The 17,915-nt window shown below is 34.1% G+C and overlaps 1 non-coding gene across 1 annotated transcript; it reads left to right on the top strand.

Annotated features, from left to right (window-relative positions):
- Positions 1-14,824: 14,824 nt before the first annotated feature.
- On the top strand, positions 14,825-15,039 carry LOC120353449. The gene has a single exon (XR_005572408.1). It is a non-coding gene; the product is annotated as a small nucleolar RNA U3 (small nucleolar RNA).
- Positions 15,040-17,915: the final 2,876 nt, after the last annotated feature.

The following is a 17,915-nucleotide window of genomic DNA, read 5'->3' as shown; positions in this document are numbered from 1 at the left end:
AGATTGGCAGAGCTGATTGAAAGCCGTTTGCAATCCTCTGGTTTAAAAACAGTCAAAAAAACAAATAACGATTTTTTAGTAAATTGGCTCAAAACAGGGAAAGGGAAATAGCTACAAATGCTATAGATAGAGTAGCACAAGATGGTAAGGTTTTTAGTATTTATCATCAAAATATTCAGTATCTTCGCAACAAAATTGACAGATTAGAAGTATTTCTTAAACAGGAGGATCCTGACATTGTTATTTTCACAGAGCATGGCTTAAAAATAAAGGAAATAAATCAAGTTAGGATTCCAGGCTATTCACTGAGATCAGAATTTTGTAGAATAGCTCATAGAAGTGGTGGTGTATGTATATTCACTAGCAATGCTAAACATACCCAAACTTATGAACTGGATTTTGTTAAGAGATTTTCTGTTGAGATGGATTTAGAGGTGACGGGACTAAGGTTAAAAATTGATGATCGATTTGAGGTAGCAGTGTTAGGTATCTATAGGTCACCAAATGGAGACTGGCAAAAATTTTGTGAGCTGCTCCATACACTTTTGGAAATTACAACCGCTCGTTTCACAAATGTTATAGTAGTAGGAGATTTCAATACCGATTTTGCCAGGCAGGATAAAATGACAGAGGACATTAGAGATATTATTAATATGAATAATTTAGAAATTAAGGTCCACGAATATACAAGAGTAACTCGAACTTCACAGACAATTATTGATAATATCCTCACAAATATAGAAGGTTGTAATGTCAGGTTAGGTAGCTCAGATCTGTCAGATCATAACTATCAAATTTTAGATGTTAAGCTGCAGGGCCAGAATCCAGCAGAAAAAAAACTTTTGTGAAAGAAATTCAGCAATATGAGCTAGGAAATATAAATTGTTTGAAGCAGGAACTGCTTCAAGAAAATTGGAGTAGTGTTTATAACAGTTGTAACCTAAATTACAAATATAAGCAATTCATTGATACTCTAAGATTTCACATTAGTGTATGCTGTCCAATAAAAAAAGTCAAAGTAAAAAGTAAATTAAACAAAGTAGATGAATGGATAACTGAAGATATTCTTACTCAAAGAAATATTGTTAGGGAAGCTTATGAGGAATTTAAATTAGTGAGGGATGTTCCGAGTGAAGTCAAATACAAATGTCTAAAGAAAAACTATGCAAAAGAAGTGAGGAAAGCTAAGTGTAAGAAAACAGCTGAAATATTAACAACTAGTACCAATTTTAACTCTGCTGTTTGGGAGGTAATTAATAGAAATAGGAGAGCAGCTCAAAAAGATACAGTTACTAATGTCCCTAGGATAATCGATGAACATGGAATTTATATGGATGATAGTATAGACATTTGTAACTTTTTCAATAAGTATTATCAACAGGTTGCATATAATCTCCAAAAGTCACTGAACACTAATACTTATAATACAACTACATTAAATGCTGAGCCAATTGAAAAGGTATTTAAATTTCATCCATTATCAAGAGATGAGTTGTCAAGAATAATAAAAAATTTGAATAACAAAAAAACAGTAGGATTGGATGGGGTCTCAAGCAAAATTTTAAAAGAATGTGAAAATGAATTACTGGACCCTTTATTGCATCTCCTTAATACTTCACTAGAGCAGGGTATTTTCCCTGATGATCTGAAACAAGGAAAAATTTTGCCAATTTTCAAGAGCGGTGATTCTGAAAGAGTTGAAAATTATAGACCCATTAGTATTCTAAATGTAATAAGTAAAATTTTTGAAAGAGTAGTTTTAAATAGGCTATTGATGCACCTGGAAGAAATTAATTTCATATGTGATGAACAGCATGGGTTCCAGAAAGGGAAATCTACTAAGACTGCAATAGTATCCCTTGTTGAAAGACTAATAGATATAATAGATTCAGGTGAGAAGGCAGCCGCAATATTTCTTGATTTATCCAAAGCTTTTGATTGTGTGAACCATAGAATATTATTGGAAATACTAAAAACTGTAGGTGTGAATGGTATAGAACTAAAATGGTTTGAATCATATCTCATAGGTAGAAACCAGTGTGTTGAGCTTACCAAGGTGGATGGGAATGAAATAGTAAAAATTAAATCTCAAAAACTGGAGGTCCAGGCTGGAGTACCTCAAGGCTCAATTCTGGGTCCCTTACTGTTTCTGTTGTATGTGAACCAATTACCAAAAGAGTTAAAAGATCACAGAGCTCTGTTGTTTGCTGATGACACATCGCTTATCTTTAACAATTATTTATTAGATAGTCTAGAAATAAATGCTTTTACTGGAGTACAGTCAATTGTCCAATTCTTGAAGCAAAGGCAATTAACAATAAATAGTAAGAAATGTCAATTCCTACAATTCAAAAGTAAATATAATTCAGTAGAGGATAGAGAAATAAATGTGTTTGTAGAGGAAAATGAATTAGACCAAGAAGAGAAAGTAGCATTCTTGGGAATTTTATTGGACAGGAAATTAACATGGCATCCTTACATTGAGAGGATATGTAATAAGATATCATCTGGAGTATTTGTCCTGCGGCAGCTTGCTAGGCTGAATGATAAAAAACTACTGTTAACTGCTTACCATGGACTTATACTATCTCATATTAGGTATGCTATTTTAGTATGGGGTAATTCATCTCAAGGACAGGGTGTTTAAGATTCAAAAGAAGGCACTCAGATGTATAGAGAAAGTGAATAGGTTAGACTCTTGTAGGCCTTTATTTAAAAAGCTTGGTCTATTGACTGTGCCATCTTTGTATGTATATGAAGTTGTAATGCATGTGAAAACGAGTGGTGTGATCCAGAATTCAGATGTTCATGAGTATAATACGCGAAACAGAGCAGATTATCATATAATGGGTCACAATAGTAGGTTATTTGAACAAAAACCAGATTATATTGGTAGGAAATTTTATAACAAGCTACCTCAAATCTTGAAAAGTAATGATGATTTGAAGATTTTCAAAAAACAAATTAAAAAATATTTAGTTGATAGAGCTTTTTATAGTGTACAAGAATTCCTTTCAAACCTAAACTAGGTTGAACTACTTAGTGTTAGAATTATTATGTAATAACATGACTTGTCTTATACTCCATGACTGGAGTCTTTAGGACGTAATCTTAAAAAATTATGCGTGCTACTCTTCCAGTGTGATTTAAGTTTCTGTGAGATTTATAGTATAGTTCAGGCAATGAATGCTCAAAAAAGGGTATAGAGGGAAATGTTTGGAAGACAATTTTTAACCCCACAGTTCTGTTGAGTGTAGTGAGGAGGTAAACATATTAAAAGTCCCCCTGTGCTAAGGGGGTGGGGGTGGTTTAGAGTGCCATTTTTGTATTCTCACATAAAACTCAGAAACTATGTTTCCTAAGGACTTGACTGTCTTATAAAAAATTGAAGCTTACGTAATTTCCTACAATATTCATTGTACAATTTTTTTATATATCCTCTAGTTTTCGAGATATCTGCTATTGAAGGTGTGACATTTAAAAATAAACATGTTTGTCACCAATTTTTTTCTATTAAATTTTGTAAAACTTTGAAGTGAAAAAAACACTCATGTGTGTGATGTGGTGTGATTTTTCACTTTAAAGTTTTACAAAATTTAATAGTAATAACCCCTCCAAATTCCTTTTACAATTGGTCTATTGTTGCAAAACTGGAGATTTCACACTCAACACTAAAACTGTTGCAAAAGGTGTAGGGAAGTTTGTAAAAGCGTGAAATTATATATCAAATTGGATAGAATTTAATGCCTTATAAGCTCATAATCAGCATGGGTTTTCCCGTCGATTTTTAAAAATTTATTAGAGCAAAAATAGAAAAAAATTGGTGGCAAACCTGTTTTTTTTTCAATAATGTCACACCTTCAATAGCAGATATCTCGAAAACTAGAGGAGATATAAGAAAGTTGTACAATGAATATTGTAGGAAATTATGCAAGCTTTAATTTTTTATATGACAGTCAAGTTCTTAGGAAACATAGTTTCTGAGTTTCATGCGAGAAACCAAGAAATTGTACTTTAAACCACTTTCAAAAATTGTCTTCCCAACTTTTTCCTCTATAACCTTTCCTTGACTGGACTAGTAGCCAAGCTTGAAGTTTCCTTCTTGAACAACTTCGAAAAAGTGTTACTGATGCAGCCTGTTTGAGAATGATTAATGTCATATTGAAAATTCATAACTATATTATATTTTGCAAGTACCACTGTATACTTTTTGTGTAGTTGAGAAGTTGATATTGTGGTAATTATTCATATCGAATGAAAAAGACTCAAAATTGTCAAAAACCACTGATTTATTGATAATTAGAAAGACCGGTTTTGGTTATTACACCATTGTCAATCTCTGATAAACTAAAGTTTAGTTTAACTAAGTTAAAACTAAGGGTTTTTGACAATTTCTGAGTCTTTTTCATTCAATACCACTGTATACAGACTGTACTACTAGTAATGATAATATAATGCTTAGTAGGCCTACCTTATGAAAGTCAATTATGTTCACTACTTAATGATGTTTTAATATGATTGTGCATTATATGCCACTCTCTTTATATTACAGAAGCCACCACAGACAGTCATGTGTGGACGACTGAAGCGACCAAACTACTTTTGGAAGAGTACCGCACGAGGACAAACACATTCAGAAATTCTAAAATTAAAAATGTAATACTATGGAGAGAAATCATTGATGTTTTTGAAGCCCATGTGTACTCTGGGATCACTGAAAAGATCCTAGATGATAAATTTAGAAGCTTGAAACGAACATTTAATCGTAGGCCTATAAAAAAACAATGATACTAGAAAAAGCACTGGTAAGGGGTCCATCAAGCCTTGGGAATTTTATGATTCGATGGCAGATATTTGGCAAGATGATTCTACGGTCAACTTGCATAAAGCATTTATTATGAGCAGCTCCTTTGCCCCTCATAGAATGTTCTATGAGTAGTACTTTGAGAAAAATTGTATCTGTCACCAGCAGCTAAGAATGTTTCTGGTTTGCTCAACATCCAAACTGTAAAAAGGACTTTTTTTCCCAAGAGTTATCTTTATATTTGCAGGCTGATTAATTCTCCTTCCTATGACTTCAAAGAGCACCTGAAAATGTTGGAGTTAATTTTTGTAAAATTGGAAATGAATTAAAACATACAATCTACCAGTCTTTTATTTTAATACACAAAAAATGAGATACTCAATTTTTAAAATAACAAACCAGCAGTTACTTGAGATGAGTAAAATGGTGTAACAACAGAAACTAGTCTCTTGAAACGTTTTTGAAATAAGTGTGGTTTAGAAAATGTAAAGTTGATGGTTTTATTCCTAAATACATTGAATGTTTTAATTCATTTTGGTTCTTTTAAAATGTCAAAACTAAATCAGTTTTTTGTTTTTATGCAATTTAAAAGCAGCCAAAATATATTTTCAGGGGAAAAAAGTATTATTTTCATTCAATGAAGACTAGTAGTCTATTTGATAACAACCCCCCCCCCTAAAATATATATTCATAATTAATAAACGAGAATCCAAAATCTACACCTCGACCCACTTGGTCTGTTACCGGTAGGTGACCTGAAAAGAGTAATGCTATATTAAACATAATTACAAAATTTCAGTGGAAAGATTCTGATGATGATAATAGTATGGAATCTTACCTGCATGGTCTGCCGAGACATTCTAAAATCACTTTTGAACTCACTCATATTATAACGTTGTATTACATTTTCATAATAGCCTAAGTTGTGAGGTCTTATTGTATTATCACGTTCATGATGAAATAATTCATTGAAATTCCTTAAAGGAATTTCCAATTCCTCCACAACAACTCCAGCAACTGGCCCTACAATGTTTGGTGCATCAAAATAATTATGGTTGTTTTGTTCCTCCTCTAATTCTCCCAGAATAAACTCATTCATCACATCATTAGCCATGTTTGCTTTGTTATGTTACGTGTTTGTTTGGCAAAACATAACCTGCGTTTAGTGTCACACCTGTGTGTGTGTGTGTGTGTGTGTGTGTGGTGTGTGTGTGTGTGTGTGTGTGTGTGTGTGTGTTGGAACAAGGTATAATACGGGGAGACAATCAAGTATACACAGCACATTAAGGGGAGGTGTGTACACTAAGGGGAGACCCCGTAGTGTCACTGCTCAATTTTAGTAAAAATCACTTCTACATGCTTAAAATCATGTAAAAACGTAATAAAAAAAAATCTCCCCATTTTGTTAGTACTCCACCTAATTGGGATACACTCCAGTTTCCAAAATTGCCACCACGTTCTGCTACGATCGCTAATACACACTTACACAAAACTCATTTACGGATTGAGCATACAATGCGGGGTACTTGCATATCCCTGCATATCTCCATTGTCTCCTTCACTGTTCGAAGTAACTGGTTTGCTATGGGGCTTGCCGTGAATTTATGAATCAGCAACTCATCTCCTTTTTCGTTCAGACTCATTGAGTCACAGCTTAGCGAATTCATAGTTTATTTTTCTGTTCATTCACTTGAGACATGAGAAGGGAGCGAGGAAACATGCTGCCAGAATGTATTGTGGTACTGATTTTTTAGTTATTTGGTACAAATAGTCTGAAAATGATTCTTCACAAAAAAATACCCTCTGCTAACCTTACAGTGTTAAAAATACCTGTTTTTTTCTCCATATAACTCAAAAACCTTTCATAGTGAAAAAATCCAGAACTGTTTCCAAGAGAATAAAATCCTCTACAATTCAACGCCAAATTAGGTTCATCACAATCAATGGTGACTTGGTAACACAATTTCCCGAGAATTTTCCGCATTGAATTTGGGTTATTGCTAGAATGATGCGAATGGGAGGCTTGTTAAGATTCAAGAATAGCACGTCAGTAAGTTTATATTCTTGAACAGGCTTCACTGAGAATTCACTTACTGTTTTAGAGAAGCGGATGCCTCAAACTTTGCTAACCTAACATGTATCTCAAGATCAGGATAGCCTATGATAAAATGAAATTTGTCTCTTAGTTTCTCTCCATATTGACATTTTCTTCTGTGTCTGTCAATCCTTGCAAAAACTCTCTTGTAAACCTTGGATTGAATATTTTACTTGTGTACGGCATGCTCACTTTTTGTGAAAAGACGTTGTTCCGGAGAAAAGATTTAGTAATCATACCCTGCTCAAAAAAAAAAAATAGTAGTCACAACACCTTTTCCAATTTTATTTGAGAAAGTAAAAAGTTAATTTGAGAAAGTATCAATTGTATTTGAGAATAGTCACTTGTAATTGAGAGAATGTCAGATGTAGCCTAAATGAGAATAGTCAATTGTATTTAGGAAGTCATCACACATGTAATTGAGAGTAGTGAATTGTATTTGAGAAATCGTCAAATGTAAATGAGAAGATATCATATCATGAGCAGACATTTGAAAATGAGAAAATTTTCCAATTGACATGTCGTGACTCTTCTGTAGCCTACAGTACAGGTTTGATTTGAGCAGGAAAGGATACTGTACTACGTACACAGTATTCCATAGACTTTGTATGAGTGAAATTATTATTTTCAATTGTGAAATATTATTTCCCCTGTACTGTTCACGAATGATTAATGAGAATCATTTCTATGTATGTATTGGCAACACGACTTTTGTCTCCAAACATTTGAACTTGATGAAGATCAAATTCTCTATGTTCACGGCGCAATTGAACTTTATCATCAATCAATTGAATCTCTTGATCAAGCAATTCGGTAACTCTCCAATGGATTTTGGGGCTCAAAAATATTTTTTATTTAAAAACTAAACGTTTCATTTGAATATAAAATATATTATCATATTATTTTTTATGAGTACAGTTATGGAAAATAAAAGTATTGGTTTTTTAAAATCATTCCCCAATTACAACTGACAACTTTTCGATTTCAAATCGTATGTTCTCAAATTAGGAGTTGATAGTGAGCTGTTGAACGGAGCGGTCGCAGAATTGTTTTGCTCTCTTATCTCAAGTTTCCGGACGGGTCGTGCTTAATCGGTTCATTTAGTGCATGTTTAACCTAAAACGTTCTTTCGTAATAAATTGAATTATCAATTTGTTATTTATTTGTGAAATTGTTTTCAAGTGAATCGAAATATTCAAAGTTTAAATTAATAAAAACAGTATCCACCAGACGGTAGTGCTAAAAAGAGACCTAGAGCTAAAAGTTCTTTCGTAATAAATTGAATTATCAATTTGTTTTTTATTTGTGAAATTGTTCTCAAGTGAATCGAAATATTCGAAGCTGAATGAATAAGAACAGTATCTAACAATACTTTTCACCGGACGATAGTGCTAAGAAGAGTCCTCGTGCTAAAAGTTCGCCTGAGCTCGAAGAGATGGAACAGAAAAAGCGTGCTCCAGACCCAAGTGTTAAAGCTTCCGGTAATGTGAACTCAGACTTTATTGAATCACTATTTGACCGTTTTGAAAAGCGGTTTAGTAAGGCTATGGATGAAAAACTCGCGCTGCTAGCTACAAAGGTGGATTTAAATGGTCTAATTGAAAAAGTGAATAAACTCTCTGTCGAGAATTAACAGTTAAGAAATCAAATTGTTGCTCAAAAAATTCAGAATAATCTCATAATCAGGAAGATGGAAAATTTTGAAAATAGATCGAGAAGGAACAATATAATTTTTCGCGGGCTGAAATATGAATGTGCAACAGTGCAACGAATGTGCAACGTGAGAACTGTCAAAGACTTTTGTGTGAGTCATTTGGGGGCACGAGCAGGTACCTGGGTTAATCGAGCACATGCATTGGGCAAGAAAATAGATAACGGGCCAATCATTGCGCATTTTCCGGACGATCAGGACATCCATTTCATCACGAGAAACAGTAGGAAGCTGAAGGGTACACAGTTTGTGATTCATAAAGACTTTGCTTTCGACACAAGAAAACGACGATCAAAGCTTTTCCGGGTGCTTGGCGAGTTGAAGAAACAAGTTCCGGGAGTGAGAGGAGAGTATCGGTTGAAGTGGATCTTTTAATCGTGAATAGTCGGGTTTTCACGCTGGATGAGGAGAATGGACTGGTCTCGGAGGGAGAGGATGGGCTGCAGAAGATCGGGAGCATGTTCGATGAGAGTGTGATGCGGGCCGTGAGGGGGAGCATGTGTGATGAGGAGGAGCGAGGCGGCGAGGACGAAGACCGCAACCGCTGAGATAACGCCGTCAGTCCGTGTGAGAAGGGACAGTTGAGTATAGTAGCGTACAATGTGGCTGGATTAAGTGGTAAGATTGTTCAAGTATATAATTTTATTTGTAATTATGATGTTTTTGTACTATTGGAGACGTTTGTTGAAAGAGGAAAGCAATTGTATTTTGAAAACTGTTTTCCAGATTACAGTTTATACTGGGAATTCGCAGTTGGAGAATCAAACTGAGGTAGAGCAAAGGGAGGAAAGTTAATAGAAATTAGTAAAAGAATAGAGAGTTTTTGTAAGGTAATCGATGCGCTTGAGAGGAAAGTTATTCACATGAATGCAGGACAACGGGATGAATATTATATAGTTCCAATTTACCTGAGTGGTGGAGGAGACATGGAATGGGAGAGAGAATTCAATACATTATGGAAGTTTATGATAGTGCAAGAGCATAATAGAAATAATATGATTCTAATTGGAGATTTTAACGGTAGAATAGGAAATGGACAGGACATGTCGGAATTAACAGATGTAATAGAATTGGGAAATGCACTGAGTAATAAGCAAGAGTCAAAGGATGAGTGATTAATATGAAAGGTAAGAAAATATTGGAGTTCTGTGAGGTTTTTATTTCATCATTATGAATAGAAGGATAAGTGGAGATAGGTGGGGAGACTTTACTTTTATAGGCAGAGGGGCTTCCGTAATAGATCTATGTTGCATGGCTGTCGAATTAGCGCAAATAGTTGGAAAATTTTCTATTGTGCCAGAATTTTTATCTGATCATTCCCAATTGAAGCTACGCTAATCACGGTTGATACTCTAGAAAGAGAGAGCACAATTTTACCACTCTTACCGAAGTTTAAATGGAAGGAAGCGAGGAAGAATGAATATATATCTAAACTCACCAATGCTTGTAGAGAAATAAATGGTCTTCCCGAGAGTAGTGAAGAGACTTATGAAGTATTAAATAATCTTGTATATAGAGCTGCAAATTATGTGCCCCAACCTGATAGAAAGAGAGAAGGATGGAGAGAAAAGTGGTTCGACAAAGAGTGTGCGGTTATGAGAAAGCGAGTGTTCAGCCTATTGAATGTGTTTAGAAAATCAAATTCGGAGCAGGTGAGAGAAAATATATGAAAGAGTAAAAGACAAGCGTATTACAGCGATATAAAAGAACAATTCAGAAGAGTCAAGGATTCCAGTGATTTGTGGGCTCTGATAAAGAAATTCAAGTGTAGAGAGTTCAAGATTTCGGGAACTGTGAGTGCTGAGGATTGGGTTGAACACTTCAGACGAGTGTTTGGATCAGTTTGCGGGGTAGTCCCATATTATGCGGCGAGGAATGTTGAAGATCAAACTCTTGACAAAGACATAGATATGAATGAATTGGAAAGTGCCTTCAAGACAATGCGCAACAATAAGGCTCCAGGTGATAACAGAGTTCCTGCTGAGTTTTACAAGAATGCGTCAAAAAATTACAAAGAGATTATTTTGACTTTTTCCAATGCCATCGTCAGAGGTGGACAGATACCAACAGGGTTTCCACGTTCAATTATATTTCCATTGCATAAAAAAGGTGATACTAATGAAGTGAATAATTATAGAGCTATATCTTTTATAAATGCTGTCGCTAAAGTATTTTCATTTATTTTACTGAGAAGGTTGCAGCTGTGGGAGGTAAGAGAAAGGATTATTAAAGAAAATCAGTGTGGCTTTCGGAGAGGTTATTCGGCTACTGATAATATTTTTGTTCTATTCAATATAGTAATGAAAACGTTGAATAGACCTACAAAGAAGTTGTACTGTTTCTTTTTGGGCTACGATAGTGTGGACAGAGAGGCTTTATTTTTTAAACTGAGTGAATTGGGACTAAATTTATTGCGATGTTGAGGAGTCTATATAGACATACGAAGTCAAAATTAAAATGAATGATGTTTCACTTTATATTCATACTTTATCAACATGATATTAATCAGTAACTATCTATAATATATATTTTCATGTATTTTTTGCAGTCATCCATTCTTATAAATAGGCTACATTATTTTTAATTTTTATGTGAATAATATTTACAACAGTTTCGCATCACAATATTTTATTGTAATTAGTCATGTTCGTTTAATATTATGTTATCCTTTGCTATTTTTTATTTTGTTAGATTTTTCGCTCACTTCCAATCTCTTAGTGAATGGATGCACATTCGATAATTCCATTGAGTGTTTGATGTAATCTAAAGTAATAAAATCTTCAGCTTGGCATTCAAGTCTCAAAAATAGCCTAGCATAATTAATAATAGCCCACAAAAGTTTTACATCATAATAATTTAGTTATTGTAGTGAGGTCTATGTTTTAACTCGGATTTTCTTTTGTCTGTCTGTCTGTCTGTATGTATGTATGTAACGCGTTGATAGAATTCTATGAGATTTGGCAGAAATATTCCTTTTTCAACTGCGCGTCGATGTATTAATACACAAGGTTTTTTCAAATTTTGCATTTTAAGGATAATATGAAAAGAGAAGGAATCCCTCATTACTCCGACATCACTGTATATAATTGACCGAGCGAAGTGAGGTCTAAGATTCATGTCGACGGCTGTGCATTTCTCTTTATGTTTATATGTTGCGCATTCACAGCGATATACGGCAATATATTTCCATGAAATTTAACAGGTATGTTCCTTTTTAATTGCGCGTCGACATATATACGAAGTTTTTCAAAATGTTGCATAATATAAAAGGAAAAGGAGCCTCCCAAAGATACTCACAAAGATACAGAATATCTCTTGCAGTTAACAGAAGGCTTGATGAACATGGATCTTTGAAAGTTGTTTTTTTTTGCATGCATCCACTCTTTAAAATAGGATACATTATTCTGAATTATTCTGTGAACATAGGTGTAGACTACTTTCTAGGATCATGTAAATGTTAGGGTCAAGCTACTGAGAAGTCATGGTGGGGGGAGTGAACAAGGCCGTCGTGTTTTTCTTAGGCTAGTTTCACACGGCAGAATCCCGTCTCCTGAAGATCATATTTCAGATCATTTCATATTTCGCAGCTCGAAGGCTTTCACAAGGGGATCTCAAATTTCAGACGCGTTTGCTCAGAGTATGACTCATTACTTTTCTCAAAGTATTCGGATTTGGATTCAGCGACCCCAAATTTTTTAAAGCGTAAGTCCCATTTTCGAAAATACCCAAAAACAAGGGAGTTACAGCAGTTTTTAATATAGCTTTTACATTATCATAAAGTTATGTTTAGTAAAAATGTACCTACTAAGATAATAATACTTCTGCCTCACAGGTAAAGGTTTTTAGAAGCTTCTAAACATTCTTGAAAAGTTCAAACATGAACATTTTAAAACATTAGGGGCCGGTTTCCGAGCTCGGGATTTAGCTGAGTCCAAGACTTTGAACAGCTGGAGTCAGAAATTTGGTTTTCCAAGACGGGGCGTAGTCGCAGTCATTGTCATAGTCACGTTTGAATTAAATCTCGAAAAACTAGAAAATTGAACACAAAATAAAATAAAGAGAAAATAGTGTAAAGTTTCAGCTATTTTGAATTATTCAGGAATGTCTAATTCCGTCAAGGAAAAACGTTTCCAATTATAGAAATGAGAAAATAGAAACTAAGACTTCTATTATAAAAGCTGACCTTTTGGAAAGCCAATTTTCTGACTATTGCTGTTTAGAGTCTGGGACTTAGCTAAATCCTGAGCTCGGAAACCGGCCCTAAAAGTTCTAGTTTAAAAAAAAAATTCCAGCTTTGAAAGTTTCAAACTTCAAAAGGTTGAATCCAAATATGGAATCAGAAATCATCTCCCATTATCACTCAATAAAATACGAGAAAAAGTAACCTTGTACAGTTAACTTCACTGAATTATTTACGTTGTCGGGATTTCAATTTTGTCATACAACAATCTAATTCATTAGGTTGAAATCGTTGAATATTACCATGGATTTCCTGTTGAATCATTGACTTAAAATCTTTGCAACAATCAATAAAATCTATTACACAGTATAAATATGCAGTCAGTGAGTATAGAATGTAACATTCTATACTCACTGCATACAGTAGGCTATAAACATTGTGCTGATCTGAACAGTGAGTATAGAATGTAATTACATATATTACTCTAACAGCTAACTGGATCTGAATTGATCTATTGTAATAATGGACATAATGAAATATTGAATATATATATATATACATAATGATATATACTATTCCAAGTAAAACGAAACTAATGTTTGTGTTTGTATAAGAGCTGCTGAGTGGATACTGCATACTGAGAAATTCATAAATGATCCAGACCAGCCTGGCGACTTCGATGCTATCGACACCGGAATCTCCTTTTATTTCTATCAATGAATGAATCTGAATTAAAACCATGTATTGTATCAACTATCCTATTATCGTATTGTAATTCGTGAAGCCTGTTTAGTAAAAGCCAGTTACATACACATCGATTTTTTACCGTCCTTATAAAATTCTATTAGATCAAACAGATGATGTTTGACAAGTTGCACTTATTCGAATTCATAAGGATGGCAAAAAACAATCGTACAAAAATCGACGTGCATGTAACTGGCTTTCGAAGACCCATACGATATTGTATTCTATGATCAATAGAATAGTAAATATCGAAATAAGTGTTGCAGCCAAAACTTGTGTTAAGAACCGGTTTTGTCCCCGCTTTGTAAGTTAAACTAAACACACAATTCCTCCCCGGAATGTGGGTTTGAAGTGTACACACCATTTCTCCCCGCTTTGTGCAGTGGAAGTGTACACACATTTCTCCTCGGTTTGTTCAGTGAAAGTGTACACACATTTCTCCCCTTTTTGTAGGTTTAATGCGTAATTTTTTTTTCAAGTTAACAGAAAAAAAGTTACAACTGTATTGAACACATATTAATATACTTTCTAAAACAAAAATTAAGTCTCCAACATGTGTGTAAATGTGTGTAAATCAGCCTCCCCGCAATGTATGTTCATTTCTCACCTCCCCGTTTGTTACCTTGTTCCAGTATGTGTGTGTGTGTGCGTGTGTGTTTTATGGTACTCCCGAATATTCAAAAGTACGCGCCAAACTGCATCGACCGGTCGATGTCAGGTTGTCGTTCCATGGGATCGCTCAGTCTGCCCCGGGTCAGCCGCCATTTTGTTCGGCTCTGGGTCACTCGAGTCACTGACTCAAAAGTATCCCTGAAGATAACCAATAATCGCACCTCAGTAAAACTTCATTGGTTACGATATCGCCACTGCGCAAAGTTAACTTAATCGACAAACTGAAGAGCACCCCGATCTTCCAACACACAAAACTCTGGCGAGAACTGGGAACACCCCAACTTTAATCGCGTTTTATGACCGTTAAAACAATTTCCATGTGAAACTTATTAGTTAATCAGATAAAACAAGTGTAAAATCATCATAAAACAATAACGTATTTATTTTAACTTGTTATTGAAGTAAGTATTATTGAATAAAAATGTAGACCTGCAAGGTATTTGGTATGACTAGCGGCATCTTTAGTCGAAACTTAGAAGCTTTGATTTTGTGGCCAAGAAGTGCTGTATCCATACACACTCGGCAGTCTTGTGATGCTACTTTCTAGCAACTCTCATTTGAGTTGTGTGTGTTGGTTGGTATAATTATAATATAGTTGGCCGTTGGAATGGAGAAATTGAAATCATACTTGACAGAATCTTTTCTGTAGTATGTATTTCTCATCTAAATCTCAACTTTTGAGTTCACTTTTACCACAATGAGGAATTCTTATCAAGTTCTCCTGAGCGTGAGGCAGATGTCATTGAAATCTTATGATTCTGATTTGGTCATCGATGATCGTTCAGATCAGGTTGTGTTGCCTGGTCTGAGGGAGTTCTTGATATCTGAGTGGTAAAAGTTAAATTAAACTAATTTAGTAATATGATTATCATTGATTATCATCAACATAATGAAATGTCTAGGTGAAATATCTAGGTGGTGAAATATATTCTATTCTATCCATCCATATCTAGTCAAGCATTTCATTAATTTATTATATGTAGAGGGAAGAGAGTAAGGATTATATAGAAAAAAATTCATTATTCATAAAAAAATGTGGATGTGGGTGATTGTAGTTTAAAAGTTGCATTTTGTGTACCAACTAAATTTCGCTAGATATACCAAATACCTTGCAGGTCTACATTTATTCAATAACTCTAACTTCAATAATAATTTAGTTTCAGCAAATAATTTTATTGCTAAATAACAATAATCTTGATATCAATTAGACCATTTAATTCTTTCTAGAACCAACAATCAAAAATTAGCTAGCCAAGCACCTCAAGTCAAAAGAGCAAAATTCACAGTTGTGATAATAAATATAGGATATAATATTAGAATAAGGTTGTCCTAATTTTGTATGATATTGTATGTAAAATGAAATAATAATGATTTTCTTATTTATCAGAAAAATTCATGCTACACTAATTTTTGTAATAATACAATACACAAAATAATAACAATTGAAAATATTAATGAATCCTTCTGATCAAATTACACATATGCAAAGCTTCAAAGCTTGACCGCATAATATGGGAGTATCTACAAAATAAAATAGAAAATTCATTTTGATAACAGTACATAACCAATAAAAAAAATTTTAATAATAAAAGATGACACATTGACAATCATGGTTTTTGCACTACCAGCTATGTATAAATATGTAGGTATAAAAATGGCATCCAATCACAACATAACAATAATTATTCATGAATTATAAACGATTTTTACACAATTTGTTCGAAATTTATCATATTGGAAACCATCAATCTTTTCTCATTAGAAATCCAAAGCTAGAAACGATTAATTTTATACAATAATATTATACATACTTTCTATATCTTCTTATTCACTCAGATTTAACAGGAAAGTCTTCAAATTACGTTTGAACAGCTTTGGTGAGCCACTATGCACAATGTATGAGGGCAGTTTATTATAGAATTTTCCTTCTAAGAATAGAAACGAATCTCTAAAAAAAGTTGAATTGGGTTTTGGCACTCTAACCTGACCAGCCCTCCGAGTAAGAGGGGCATGCTCAGCTAAATCTACTGTATTCCCCGAGTTCCCACTAGCGCAATAAAACTGTATAAATACTTTGAATATGTATAATGATCTTAGGCTAAGGATCCTCAAATTGTTGAAGAGATTGGAGTGAGCAATAGGTTTTTCATGCAAGAAATGAAGCAGGGATATCTGTAGACGCATTATTGGTTTCAAGTGGGTAAAATCAAGCATTGAGTAGGTACGGTACTACTAAAAATTGTCCTATAACTGCAATCAATAATAATTATTATAAGATGTATTTAATTATAAAAGTTTAGATGAGTCAATAACCAAGATAAAGAAGAGAAATCCTTTTTCAGATTTCAAAGATCTACTACATTAATACCTAACATTCTGCAGGTATTATGACATTGTCTATTATTGGGCATGATGGAAGGTCACATTCATTAAAAATAAAGACTGGGACAGCGCAAATGACTTTTGATGAAATTTGATGAATGACGGCTAAAATAGCAAAAATGTTGTCAAAACGGCTCGAACGATTTCGATCAAATTTATACCTGAAATAATCATTGATAAGCTCTATCAACTGCCACGAGTCCCATATCTGTAAAAATTTCAGGAGCTCCACCCCATCTATACTAAGTTTGATTCTAGATTCCCGATTATCAGGCTTCAGATACAATTTAAATAAAAAAATTAAAGTGGGAAAGATTGAGTATAAAAATAACTACAATTAATGTTTAGTAACATTTTCACCTAAAATTGAAAATACGCTCGAAATTTGAGAAAATGTGATTATTCAATTGCAAACTGTTGATTCTATTAAATTATTCACTATGAAGAGATAGCAGACCTTGTGTCTCCAGCGTTATTGTCCTGTCATCAGCTGGCTGAGATCTTTGAATAGTAGACTTGAGATGCGCGTGAGCACTAGCTTCAGGTGATCAATTTTCAAAACGGCACGGAAAGTTGTGTGAGTGCGCCATACCAGATTTTCTACTTTCCTTGCCCTACTACCGTAGGTAAGGAAAGTATTGCTTTCCAAAAAAAATTAAGGTACCCTAATTTCAAGTTTTCTATACGTTTCAAGGTCCCCTGAGTCCAAAAACATGATTTTTGGGTATTGGTCTGTGTGTGTGTATGTGTGTGTGTGTGTGTGTGTGTTGTGTGTGTGTGTGTGTGTGTGTGTGTGTGTGTGTGTGTATGTGTGTATGTCTGTGAACACGATAACTCCATTCCTAATTAACCGATTGACTTGAAATTTTAAACTTAAGGTCCTTATACCATGAGGACCCGACAATAAGAAATTCAATAGAATTCAATTCAAGATGGCGGAAAAAATGGCGGATAATTACTAAAAAACCATGTTTTTCACGTTTTTCTCGAAAATGGCTCTAACGATTTTCTTCAAATTCATACCATGGATAGCTATTTATAAGCCCTATCAACTGAAATGAGTCTCATTTCAGGGAAAATTTTAGGAGCTCCGTAATATTATTGAGAAAAATGGCGGATAATAACTAAAAAATCATGTTTTTCACGGTTTTCTCGAAAACGGCTCCAACGATTTTCTTCAAATTTATACCATAGATAACTATTCATAAGCCCTATCAACTGGCATGAGTCTCATTTCTGGGAAAATTTCAGGAGCTCCGTAATATTCTTGAGAAAAATGGCGGATAATGACTAAAAAGCCATGTTTTTGACGGTTTTCTCGAAAACG

The sequence above is a fragment of the Nilaparvata lugens genome, chromosome 10 (genome assembly GCF_014356525.2).
Source record: "Nilaparvata lugens isolate BPH chromosome 10, ASM1435652v1, whole genome shotgun sequence".
Classification (NCBI taxonomy): Eukaryota; Metazoa; Arthropoda; class Insecta; order Hemiptera; family Delphacidae; genus Nilaparvata; species Nilaparvata lugens.
The sequence above is the reverse complement of the archived record's forward strand: the minus strand, read 5'-3'. Positions and strand labels throughout refer to the sequence as shown.